Source organism: Thermobia domestica, chromosome 7, assembly GCF_964235325.1.
Source record: "Thermobia domestica chromosome 7, izTheDome1.hap1.1, whole genome shotgun sequence".
In the NCBI taxonomy this organism is placed as follows: Eukaryota; Metazoa; Arthropoda; class Insecta; order Zygentoma; family Lepismatidae; genus Thermobia; species Thermobia domestica.
The window spans coordinates 91,251,898-91,265,731 of NC_137460.1; the positions used below are offsets into that span (position 1 = coordinate 91,251,898).

The following is a 13,834-nucleotide window of genomic DNA, read 5'->3' on the forward strand; positions in this document are numbered from 1 at the left end:
CGCGCCGGTGCAGAAAACTTGCTAGAGGAGAAAAAAGTAGGCAACAGAAAAGTATGAAAACATGCTTGCTATGTGTAGATGTCTTAAATGGACGGACTACTCGCATAAATATAGTTTGAACTGCTTTTTACGTCGCATAAAGCGCAATTTTAAGAATCACAAGTGTTTCTTCTGCAGAAATTTTTTGCAGAATTCCTGCAGAAAAGTTTTGACTTACAAAAGCTCATCGCAGAAACACAAAGAAAGTTCTGCAATCGGGATCAAACATATAACAAGCGATATAACTCAATTTCGGTTAAAAAAAAAAAAAAATAGATTTGGTGGCTTTTAATACTAGGAGCCTCATTTCTCCGATCGGGTTCAACCATAGCTATTATTATTTTTGCATTACTATTTTCAGACCGTGTTTAATCAAAGCTTTTCAAAAGCGAGAGTATATGAGACGTAGACCTACAGCTTAATATGAAATCCAAACTACATAAGCTTCCCGCCAGGAATTATATCCGAGTCTTCCACACCAAAGGCACATACGCTAACCACTTAGCCACAAGGGAGCTCTGCCGAAATTATGGCAGATGATCATTGAAGAAAATTGGGAATAAGTGAATTCAACATGTTACTTGGGAATCAATATCTCAATTTCGATCTTCAAAGGCTTACATTTTCACACGACACCCATTCACTGATATTAATTCTAATACAGTACATATATTATTATATTCTAACGAAAATGGTATGTTCTAAATGAAGTGAAATCTTTGTTTTATGTCCGAAGGTTAGCCGTATAGCACAGCATGATTTGATGATTTTCGCGAGTTCAATCCCCGGACGTGAACATATGTGAACATTTGTGATCTTTTTGGAGGCATGAATCCAGCGTAGATTTCGATCTCCATCTTCTCACACTAAACTCATTGATGCGTTGCATGTGAAATGGTTTACCATTTCACTTGCTACTATTCATGCCCCTGTAACTCTAATACACGTCCAATCAGAACTACTCTGAGGGTGAAAAGTGCGGTCTAACACCTTATTAATCTGGTATGTTCAACATTTTTCAGATGTTTCTGTTGTTCTGACTGCCATAAGCATCTCATCCTTTGATTTACGCGGTGACTATATAGAGATAGGTGCCATCACAATGGAAAATCCTTCACAAAAATATAAGTTCTCTTAATAGGTTTCTACTACCTTTAGCATTCATCAAGTAATTTTCAAATATTATAGAGGTTAATAGTTTTCAGGAAATAACTGGATCATTCTCCCTTCATGCAGTGTAGTATTGGGATGTGTCAGCAATGGTCAAACATGAATTCTACAGTACTCCAAAATTGCTGCTCTAGAACTCATATTAGATATTCAAATAATATTCAAGTTGGAGCGTTTCTTTTCCAGTAGGTTGAATATTGTTTACATACTTATATATTTTAAGGAGTTCGGTTTCTGTCCGTATGTGTTCTCACGGCTCTGTTTTCCCGGCCAGAAGGCAGAGAAAAATGAGATACTACAGGTTAAATTGTGTCTAGGGATATAGGGATCAAGATACACCCATCTAGTTGTACCCTTCACTGCTATCCTAGAAAGGATGGGTTTAGATCTAGTATAAAGGAAGAACTCTCCTTCTTCATTTAACAAAATACAATTTATTAAAATAAAATAAAGATAACAAGAAAAGAGAAAGAAGAAAACATAGTTTGCAAAACTCAGAATATATCAAAGGAGTACTGAGACAATACTGTGACATCCTTGACAAATTATGACATCTTGTCTGTCTTCAGGTTTAAGTTATAACAGAATAAAATAAAAATCAAAATTACCAATTACAATGACAGATATTGATTGCAATAATTTCCAATCAATTAAAGAGTTAAGTTATTCTAACATTTGAAAGATAATGAATTTAGTTGAGAGTTCTCCACTAAAACTTTGCCATATTGAATTTGTTCCGAGGCTGCCTGCCGAAAAAAAAATTACTTAAAACAGAAACATATTTACCTGAAAAACTGATGGTAGGCTTCGTACAAGGTGTTGACACTTGACGAACACTATACTTTCAATCGCACTCAACTCACACTATGTTTCACGGGTTCGGTCATTTTATTATGCCCGACTCCGTCATTGGTGACGCATGTGGTGGTGTGATATTCTGGATTTTTCGAGAACAAGGATGAGTCTCCTCTTCACGTGTCAATGTGAGGAGGGAAGAAAGATAGGACAAGAGACATACGCAATTGCTTATCCGGAATATGTTTACTTCAACAATCAAAATAAGTGATTGACTAAGGAGGGAGAGGGAGAAGTCGGATATTAGGGAGATGGTATCTCACTTGATCGGAAGCATCACATCACTCCTAACCCACACTTTATGACATTATCATACTGATATTTCCTGAATTGTGGGATTATTTGATTCATATCGAGCCAATGTCCTGTTTCTTGCAAACTAGGTCACGTATGCACTGGTCGTGCAACATAACCTTGAGTGGTTTGTTGTTTGCGTTTTCTTGACTAATCATCCGATGTTTTACGTCAAAAAGAAAACGAAGTGTTTACATAATTTCCAGGTTTGGATGAAACTAGAATGCATTAGTCAACCAATCGTTATCTCTCTATTTCCTCTCTCCTTGAATCACTCACTCCTTGGAGGTAAATTGGACAATTTAAAGGAAATAGCAATCAAACATTAAGATTGTTGTTCCTATAAGCAATGCATATGTAGAACAAAGAAAGAAATTTTAAAATTTTGTTTCCAATAAAGTTAAGGAGAATCGAACTAAGGACCTAGGAGTATATAGAATGGTCACGAAATATAGCCCGTGACATCTCCCCGCATTGGGTTTTCCAAGCGACTCGCTTGGAGAGGATAATATTGGCACTGAAAGGGTTAATGTAGTAACTGTGTACAATTTAAGTGAAACTGAATGCAACTCGACGCTTCAATATGGCATAGAGGTGGAGAACTCATATCATGAGTGTTGTGTTACAAATGGAAGTACTTACTTAGACTAGAAATTAAACTACTGAAGTTATTGAATACACTATGACATATGAATGGTACGTCGTATACTAATGATACAAGTTCTCTGTAATCACAACTCGTACATGGACTAAAATAAAGACTAAAGGTAAAGTACAGAGAAAACAACAAGTATATTAATACATTGACATACACAGGTGATCACAGAGACTGTATGAAGGTACAGCAACCATGTTGCGGTGCATGACATAAGAACATCATTTCATTTTGAAACCATAAGATTCAAATTACTGGGTTATAATATTCAGAAATGTAGCAACACTGTAATACAAAGCATAATGAACAGTAGTGAAAGAATTCTTGATATTAACAAAACATTAACGATATTGTAAAATAATGTAAAGTACTTCCTTACTTCTTCAACAATTTCCTTGATATGGTTGAACCATTTAACTTCGTACTTATTGATAACGTTTCTATAAAAAGGGGAAGCAAGTAAACCGTAACTTTTAAACAAGGAGGATTCGGCAGTGAATCCGTAAAAAAAAAAAAAAGTGTGTATTGCAAACAGTGAGAGCAATGCATAATACATAATCTATAAAATGAAAGTGACACGTATTCTAAACAATAGTTATAAAAAAAAATAAGAAAATAAAATTTAAACTGAACTTTTAAATTGAACCAAAAAGAAGTGAATAAAGAAATAAAAAAAAAACTTGCTTAACTATGCAGAAGCATAAAAAAAACTAAATTGGACCGTAATCTCCACCTTAAATACATTTTACTATAGTTATACTAATGGACACAATAATGATACATCACATTACAATTTAACATTTAACGCTGAACAAAGCGCTTTAAATCAGCAATACGATAAACCTAGTACAAAAATAAAACAAGTTCGCCAGAGCATAAGTACACATATAGACACGGCGAAGCTATATAAGGAAAACTATAACTTAACAAACACTACGAGTAACTTCAATATATGAATAACATGTTTTGATTAATAGAAATAATGATGCTGTCGACCGTCACAGAAGATGGGATTTCGGGACGTGAAAATAAAATATACAGTATACTAAAGCGAAAATGAGTTTAAAATAATGTGTTCACTGCACCCAAAGATCCGTGTTCTGTGAGGGTGGACGTGTCATCTTTAGGGTCGCCGTTTCCCAAATCATAGTACGCGAACCCAAGTGTGCCGAGCAGCAGTAAAGTTTGGGAAACACCGAGCCATGCACAATGTAGACCAACTATGGGCCAGTTGTAGATATAAGAAGATATATAAACATATACGCGAATATTACATATACTCATGAAAGAAAGGTAATACAGCCGGTACATTAATATTGTCAATCACGAAACAGTAGCATAATACATGTTGGACGAAGTACTACCAACTTATGTCACCTTAGTGGAGTGTCTAGCGAAGACACCAGCGCGCAAGATCCAAATGCAGTATAGTTGCGCCTGCAGAGATTATAGCATATAGTGGCTTAGAGCATACCCATAGTGAACAGCGGCGGAGAGGTCTGAGCAAAATGCTCGCATCCCCCACTGAAAAAAAAATTTCCCATTCCAGGGGAAAACCCAAAACCATGGAGGATTGTGGGCTGCGGTCCAACGTTTGAGAACCGCTAACCAAGGATCCAGAAAGGCATGAAATGAAATAAATCAGAATGAATAACAGAAGAATAAGGGAAACTTGGCAAAAAATAGAAACTACTCGCAAAAGAGCGAGAAAAAAAAATCTAAGCTGAAAAAAAAATTCTGCAGTACATAAATAACACAGGTTTAGTCTATATTTAATCCAGCAGAGCATAAGTATACCATAACACTAGTTCATGTAGAAGCAAAACAGAGAGACATCCGGACCGATAAGAGACCGGATGTTCCGAGATAGGAACAACGCAGTCTGCGACAGCAGGGTGTGGAGGACGGAGTGTCCAAAGCAGAGTGTCGCGAAGAAAGAACGGGAGTGACCTGTCCGGAGCGGAAAAGAAATCGGGCGCAGATCGAGTCTCGGTACAAATTGCAAAGCGCAGATCGGTGCAAATTGCGCTACAAACGTGAACCGGGATCGGCAGGTTCGAGCGTGGGCAGCGGTACAATGTCGAAACAACACCCAAGACGCTAGGAAGCAACAGAGGGAACCCAGATAGCAGGTGAGTATAATGAACTCATAGCAAGGTGCTTATTGCAAATTAATCAGTGTATACTGAGGCGCGAAGTTGGTTTTTAAAAAAAAACAACAAAGAGCAAAAGAATGGTAAAAAGGAGGTAACAGAGAGAGAGGGAGGGGGGCGTGAGGACTGATGAAGAAGCCACAAAGCGGAAAGGGACCAAGTAACAAACGCTTGCATAAATAATAGCACAATCATGGCTATTAGGCGTACATAGGCGTATGAGATCGAAGAAATGAAAAATGGGGTCCGAAAATTTCAAAAAAAAAAAAAAAAAAAAAAAAAAACGCCATACAGAAAAAAACGGGCGACATAAAATATAAACATGGCGCCTAGGTGTGGTTACGAATCACACAGGCCGGAAATTCGTAACAGAAGAGCGGAAGATCGTTGGTTGATGGAAACAAAATGTGATTGGCCGAGCCTGTGAAGAAAACATGGCCGACTAACGAAAGTGACGATGGGAAAAAACATGGCCTCCTCCATGGAGCACTGTATCCGGTACAAGGACTGAAACACAAAGTGGCCAAAAGAAAACTAATTTGAGAGTCGTACAAGACAAAAAGTAGCATTATTAATATTATTATTATTATTATTATTATTAATAATAATAGTAGTAGTAGTAGTATGAGTATTAGTAGTAGGAGTAGAAAGAAGGCCGGGTGGCAAATCTATACAAACCAATGGTAGTACCGTACGATACCGCATAATGCGAATTACATAAACGTGCAACACAACGAGGCTGGATAGGCTAACGAAGTACTAGAAACGGGCGGATGCGAATAACGTGGTCGTACCTCGAACAGGCCAGGAACTCGCCAACCCACCAACGATAATAGTTACATGAGTAGTATGATTGGGTGGTAGATGCTCTGCTGGTAATACTCAAACAACAGGAACACATACAATTGAATAAGGAAATAAAATCATACAACGGGAAATTAGGGTACTAAAAATTATGCTAGTAATAATAACGATATATAATTGTTTTGGTTTTATATACATATATATATACAAGAAAGATATTAATGCAATAAATCATTAAAATCATATATTGGGATGCAAAAAACCAAAATAACATTGCAAAGAAAACAACTCGTAAACAATTTTGTAAAGCTAACAAAATAAAACTAATGAGATAAAATCGTATTGACATTAAAAGGTAGCAACTAAATTGGAAGTATGAAATCCAAAGAAGCAAATAAACAAAACTAAAATTTGCAACTGCTCAGTTTCAAACTATTTTCTTGATGAACTTCCTTTCTGTCGTTAGTTCCAGTGCGAGGTAAGATATGTGCTTAGTGAATGTATGCTACAAAGCTTGCTTGGCTGCTTACATATCACTGGGTGGTGTTTGTAAATGAATATATATAGGTCTAAGTTGCCCTTCACTAGACAGCTACTAGTATGTAAGTAGATGTAAGTGGACGGGGTTCGAACTCAGACACTCAGGCGAACTTCGAGAAAGTATCAAGTCAACATGGTGGTAGTGAATGATAGGAATGATAAGAGGAGCACAACCGCCGGAAATGAGAATGGGTATCCTGGTTCGGACTCGAACCAAGAACTCGGTAGGCGGAGTGACACGAGGGGGGGGGCGGTGTCAAAATGGCGGACACGCACATGGTGTTAGTGAGACATAGGACTTGGAATATACCTAACTGTGTGTGTGTACCCCCCCGGAAGTGTACCCAAAATGGCGGACAACTGATAAGAGAAACAACATTAAAATAAACAGGAATAGAAATGACAAGAGGAATACATGTATGAATAACGAATATACACTGACAAGGGGTCAATATTCCCATAATATGGTGGAGGAATGTAAACATAAAGCGGCTGCTAATAGTGTTATGAGAACTAAATGGTATTTAGTGTAAATTTTTTTTTTTTAATAAGGATCAATTTGCATAACTAATGGATAGAATTGCTACTAGAGATTGGTTTCCGGGAGCAACCGGAAACAAAATGGCCGCCTGATGCTAGTGCAAGGATGTATGATATAGTGCAAGCATAAGTTTCAAATGTAGGATATAGACACAATGATAGGAGTTAGTGTGTGTGTGTAGGAGTTAGTGTTATGAACTAGTGTGTACGCAGTCGGCATATAGCTGAAATAAGACAAAATATCATAAACATTCATCAAGTTATCTCACCGACTGGAACGATATTTGCACTTTTCTCAGTCCATGGTTAGGTTAGGTCATCCATCTGAAATAAAAACTAAAGAACAGGTTATGCCTGAAAAAGATTGTGTTAACCATTCACGTCAATGTCATCTGAATGAATTTAATAAGTTTACTACTAAATGAGCACTTATTATTACTAAATAAGAGAAATACCTACACATAATTACTACATCTAATGAATTCCTACAATTCATTATTTCAAGACTACAATAATATTTACTAAATACTACATGATAGAATATATAATATAAAGATTGAATACTTATATCTGAATTATAATGATTATAATAATTGATCATGAATACTATTTTGAATACCTACGTTTACATAGTGAATACCGTAATATATAGGATAACAAATATACTGATTGCTCTAAATCTACTTAATGCAAATATAAAAAATAACTTTTTTTTTTTGCTATAGGCAAAATAAAATAATAATAAAGCAAAAGTAATACAGATAGATATAAAAAAAATGGATAAGAAAATTAGTTTAGTAGAATAAGCTTACTTGAATTATTTTGGTTTTAGCCCTAACATAATCACTAATATTGTTTTCTTCTCTTATTCTTATTTCTGCATATAGAGTGTCTGTGTGTATCTACTAATCATGTGCTTTCTTTCAGCAACCGGTTTACAATACAGCCATATATTCGGCAGGTTGGGCATTACGTGGTCTTTCATATTCTGGTGATCGGTTAACTCGCTGGTGCATTTGATTTGCACATGTTACTCGAGGGGGTGGTGTAGGTTTGCGAATCGAAAGACGATAATATAAACCACCGAGAGTCATAAGAAATATGCATAGTAGAACATTGATGCTGACACTCACCGACACGAATACGTTTGATGATGTACGAGACTCTTCATGTAGTGGATGTTCAGATAAAGTAAAGGAATCAACAACTGCTGGTACTGATAAAGGATATTGGGTTATCCATTTGGATGGAATCACATGATGTATTTTAGCCTGTAAGGTACTTGTTGAGAGGCAAGGAAACTTTGGACGTAGGGTTACATTCTGAAAAGAAAGTGTACATGAGCAACCGAGTTGCACGAAAATAGCACCAATTTTCTGAGTGGCCCTCAGAGGGATGTCGACTGTAGGACAAGTAACTGTTAGGGTTTGTTCATGCGTAATCATCAGTGATAGGGTAGTATAGTTTAGGTAACTTGTAGACATTTCATACGGCTTCGCAAAACAAGTCCATTTACAGAACTTATTAATATCTTTCGTGATGCCTTTTAATTGAGCCTTTATACATTCAACATATGGTAAAAGCGTCATAGGCGGAGGAGTCAATAGACACAATAATGCGCTATGAATATCACAACTAGTGTACAAAAGCTGATTCCCTGGTTGTCGATATACTATGAATGATTGCGGCATTTCTATATGACAAATGGTGTTATCTTTCCGGAATGCAATAGGTGATATTACATAAGCTTGGTCGCGTACATTCCGCTCTATGACAGGTAACTTAATTCCTACTACGGCGTAAGTGGAAGAGATTAGACATTCTGCTAGTGGATAATTGAATATAGAAGCCGGGTCTTCAGGAATGATAGTTAAGGTTTTTCCTTTTGAAGCTAGTCTAGCCTGAATACGATCTACTAGGGAAGATAATTCGTCAAAATCTAGAAAACATGGGTGCACTACTCTTCTTTGACAAGCTGTCAACAGTTTTTCAAATTCTTCAGAAGAATTGATTTTTCTATTCCGACTAGTAAAGAACCATGGTTCATCAGCAAATGAAAATAACGTACGATAGATGTGGTTGATATTATCGTGAGATAATAACAGACGTTTAGTATGCAAACGCGTAATGGTGTGAAAGTACGAACCGGTTGACGGGTCGTCGGCCGAAATGGTTTCCAAGGAAAAGGATTGCTCCAATTTACTAAACCCAATTGATGATGAGACATCTTCTGGGTATTCAACTTTAAAAGGAGTTACCACTGATGATTCATAGAAAATCGGGGAATTAAAAGGTAACATATTCAACCCACCGTGAATAACTATTGGTATTTCAAGAGTTTGGGTCATTACAACTTTGCTACAGGCCATACAAAAAATAAATAGTCAGATGGACGTTTCACTGGACGTTGCATGTCTAGTGACGCGTGGGGTAGGTAGAGGAGTTCCTAGGGATGTCATATGTTGAGTGTCTGCCTCTAGTGCCTCTTGTTGAAGCGGACGTACTTGAGAAAGTAAGGGTCCTAACTTCTTACAACATAAGTATGAAATAAAATATAGACAGAACCCAAAAATAAGAATAGCCAATAGAGCATATGATAAGGATTCTACAACTTCGTGCATTAAGTTTGCGTGCGCTGATGGCAATAGAAATACAGGCGAAAACAGTTGAAGCCGTAGCTGATACAGAACCCATAACACTATTATAGAGAGTACTAAATTCCATACATAGATAATTGACAAATAAGGCCGTGGCGATTGAATGTTAGAAATGTGAACTTCATGTAACGGCAATTGTGTTTGCGAATATGTTTTCGAAATTCGGAAATGGGGTATCTTGGCAGACCAATTGGTGTCAAGGCACTGATTGAGATGTGTATATTCTGAACTTGCAAACGCTGGCCCTTTTAATTTTAGTGATGGAACTTTTGACCAAGGAGCAGGTATTAAAATTTTTAGTGTTAGTTCTCGGTCATTTGTAGCAGGACATGGGAATGAAGGTGGAATAACATGATCGTCGGTGATGATTGCCTTACACTGACATGGTAGTGACAACTGATATGCTCCAGCTGTAGTAGGATCCAGATTTAATACAGTTTTCTTTTTCTTGGGACACTCTATAAAAATTTCGCTCGGTGGATTCGTGATAGTATATAAGTTAGGCTGGATCTCTGTGATAAGTAAGCCTGTTCCTTCTTCACAACGAAATACACAATACTTGCTAATTTCTTCAACTGTTGCACTCTGAAATAAAGTTCGTGCGCAACCGGGTGATTGAACTGAGTCCCCTTGGTAGGCTGGAAGAAAGCAAAGACTTTCTCGTTTAGGATCACATGCAGCTAGTTTATCTGTAGCTAAAATTGAAATGCCTTGATCACGTTTTACAAGGATCGAGGGTTGATGAGAAATTATGCATGTAGCATTCTCATACCTGTATGGCACTGTTACTAATTCATATACTTCTGCGGGACCATTATCCTTAGTTATCGGAATTTTTAGGACAATGCTTACGTCATCCTCAAAATAATGACAACTTGCAATGGGAACGGTATAGTACTTTAATAGATCAGAAACGGGTATTGCTAATACATAAGAATGCTGGCGTAATCTATTTTGAAGTTTAGTGAGGTCTAATTTAAGTTGAGATGGAGAAATCATAGAAGGTGGTATGCGTTGAGACATGCAATGAGTAATGATTGCCTGATCTTCCGAATCTTTCATATGTTGAATTAATGAATTGTAAAGACGCATAGCATAGGTAGTTAGGAGTAACTGTTTTCGTTCGGTGTCATTTTCCAGTGCCTGATTTAACGACTTTTGTGTACGTTTTATTTGTTCTTCTAATTGAGTAATGGACGATTTTAGCTGAACATTAAAATTCTTACTAGCATTTACAAACTGAACTAAATTTCGATGTTCCGAGAAAATTTCCGATTTCATGGCCTCAACTATTGATTCTAATTCCTTTGTTCTAATTGCTACTTTGTCTACTATAGCATCCGTTGCTACAGAACAACACCAATGCAAAACATCGCCAAAAAAATCTATGCTACGCTTAGTTCGGCTTTCAAGGATATCAAAACTTAACCTACTCACATTATGCGATTCTATGATAGTCGCCAATTCATCAACATGCTGGACTAATGAACAATAAGAGAGTGTATGATTGTTGATTATTGGGCAAATTTCATCTTTAAGATTCTGACTAATCGCAGAGTTCTGCTTTAGATTTGGAAGTTGAGTGACTTGTTGATGATAGACCAAAGGAATAGTAGCTTCATAGGTAATTACCTGAGAGAGCTTGTTCCAAAATGCACCGGTGGTTACTGTTATGGTGTATGGATTCTGATCAGCAGAAGTAATCAAGATGCAGATGAACAATATAGCTTGAGTTAGTGAATTAGCCATCTGTAAGAGAAGAATTAGGAGAATCAATTCTCTCCTAAGATAAATTCATGCCACGTTATACTTCTAGTTACCGCGCAAATGACAAAACACTCATTATGGCGGTTATAGCGGATCCTGATTCTGAACGCCAATCCATGTTCCCTTCGCAATCTGCGGAAGAATTTTAATAATTTACGTTTTGTCACTAAAAGCCAAATATTAAACAAACACTTACATTGTAAATCTTCGTAACGATTATATGCTTCGAGTGATAGAAACACTCGAATTGCTCTTGGTACTATTTCGTTTACATATTTGAATGGAATGCCCTTGAAACTTAACTGCCATATATTTTCGATCCACTCCTCGATCTCATATAGAACGTTATTTGCTGCGATGTGTGGTTGGTTTGCCATGCTGGTTCAATAGTCAAATTTTGACTTCGAATTCAGGTTGCGTACCTACAACGTGAGCATATCAATGAAAGTGCAAGGAACATTTCTGTTTTTTTTTACTAAGGATAAACTATGAATAAACTCTAATATTTTACCGAATACCAGAGATTACTCCATATTTTCATAGTTCCATACTTCTTCAACATCACCGTACTGAGCTCGGATTACAAACAACCGATACATTTGATACAAACTTGTGACAGGACAGTATAGGTTGTTGTGTAGATGGAGAGGAGTTAGGGGACATTCCCATGTTGAGGGTGGCATGTCATCTATAGATGGGCCAGGCAAGTTTTCTTTAATATTCATAACAAATCTGTTTTGTAGAATCTCTTGTAATACTGCCACATGGGCACTGCCGCGAGTGTATATGATACTACCGCGAGGAATTGCTCCAAGTATTCGGGCTCTGAGTTGGAATTCGTCTAAGGAGCCCATGCCCCAAGTGATTCCTGTGTTTCTTTCATAAATGTTGTGTTGCTCTTTCTCAAATTTTGACAACGTTTCGAAATGGCGTGTTGGTCTTACAATCTTATGATCCATATATGGGTTCCTACCAGCTACTAAGCGACTGGAAATGATAGGGATCAAAGCGAACTCGCGAATTAGATAAGAGTTTACGGTGTACATACCGTTAAAATCAGCAATGAAGATTGACATTTCCCTACGAATAAATGAAACATTTAAGTCACTACGGTTAAACTAATAGTTTGAGATACTGGCATTTACATAATGTGTGATACACAGAGTTGTGAAAACTTATAAGAAATGCACATAGATAACTTAGAGAAATGATCCTATTCCTGACTCTGGGAAGTACTAGGTTGAGCATTCCTTTGGGAATCGGAGTCACCCTTACGCTGAGGTGCACTATTATTAGGTCTTTGTTGGAACCTTGATGGTTTCTGATTACGCGAAGTTTGATTTCGTTTGTTTTGTGGTTGTTGGAATTTACGTGTGTTACGGTGATACTGATTATATTGTCTGCGCTGTTGATCGCTGGTGGTTCTATTGTATGCCTGATTCTGTTGACGGCGATACTGGTTCGAACCCTGACGATAATACTTATTGCGATTTTCAAGAGTCATGTTACGCAGTTGTTTTATTAGGGCCCGAACAGATGGATCTTGGCGTCTAGGACGCTGACGAACTGGCTCTTCCGAACGTTGAGCCTGCTTAGTGGTAGTGCCTATTTTGGACGTATACTCATCTATTGCCCTTAAGTTGGCTTGATGTTCTGCAGCTTCGTAAAGCTGTAGATGTTTTTGTAGGTCATCCAGCGTTTGGCAATCTTTAGTTATAATGAATTGAAGGGCTGGACTATCCAAACCCTTTAGAATATTTCGGATTTTCTCTCTCTCATCCATAGTGTCGTTTGCCCTTTTACATAAGCGAAGGACATTAAACATGTATTCATTATATGATTCATTTGGCAACTTCTTTCTCTGATACAATGCTGCAAATGCATCGCCGATATCTCCAGGTGATTTGAAAGCTTTAAGGAGTTTTTCCCTAACTTGATTGAAAGTGACCCCTTCAGCGTTCAACTCGGCACTGTGAACTTCGAAGTAATCGCGAGCACTACCTGAAAGGTATGGGAGTAGATATGCCCTCTTTTCGGCATCACTCCACTTAAACATCTGAGCCGCGCTTTCGAAATCATCAAGAAAACGCGTCACATCCTGATGAGGTTTCCCAGAGAACACATCAATTGGGAAAACTGGAATTTTATTATGAACCGTCACCTGGGGTGTTTCTTTGGTATCCATCACAGAAGGAGTAGATGGTTTGGAATGTCTACTTGGTAACTCTAATTTTATAGAAACGTCACAAGGACTAGACTTACAATGACTACGTGTACGGGCTGCTACTGGACTCCCAGACATGTATTGTTCCTGCGGTTACCAGATGGTGTTTTCCTTTCTACAGTCTGCAAAAAGAGAA

The 13,834-nt window shown here is 37.4% G+C and overlaps 1 long non-coding RNA gene across 1 annotated transcript in view; it reads left to right on the plus strand.

The window, feature by feature from the left end:
* Nucleotides 1-2,208: 2,208 nt before the first annotated feature.
* Nucleotides 2,209-13,834, plus strand: part of LOC145690281 (uncharacterized) — a 40,793-nt gene continuing 29,167 nt past the window's right edge. Inside the window, exon 1 of the long non-coding RNA XR_014132187.1 lies at nucleotides 2,209-5,145. This is a non-coding gene — a long non-coding RNA (uncharacterized LOC145690281). The remainder of the gene's footprint in view (nucleotides 5,146-13,834) is intronic.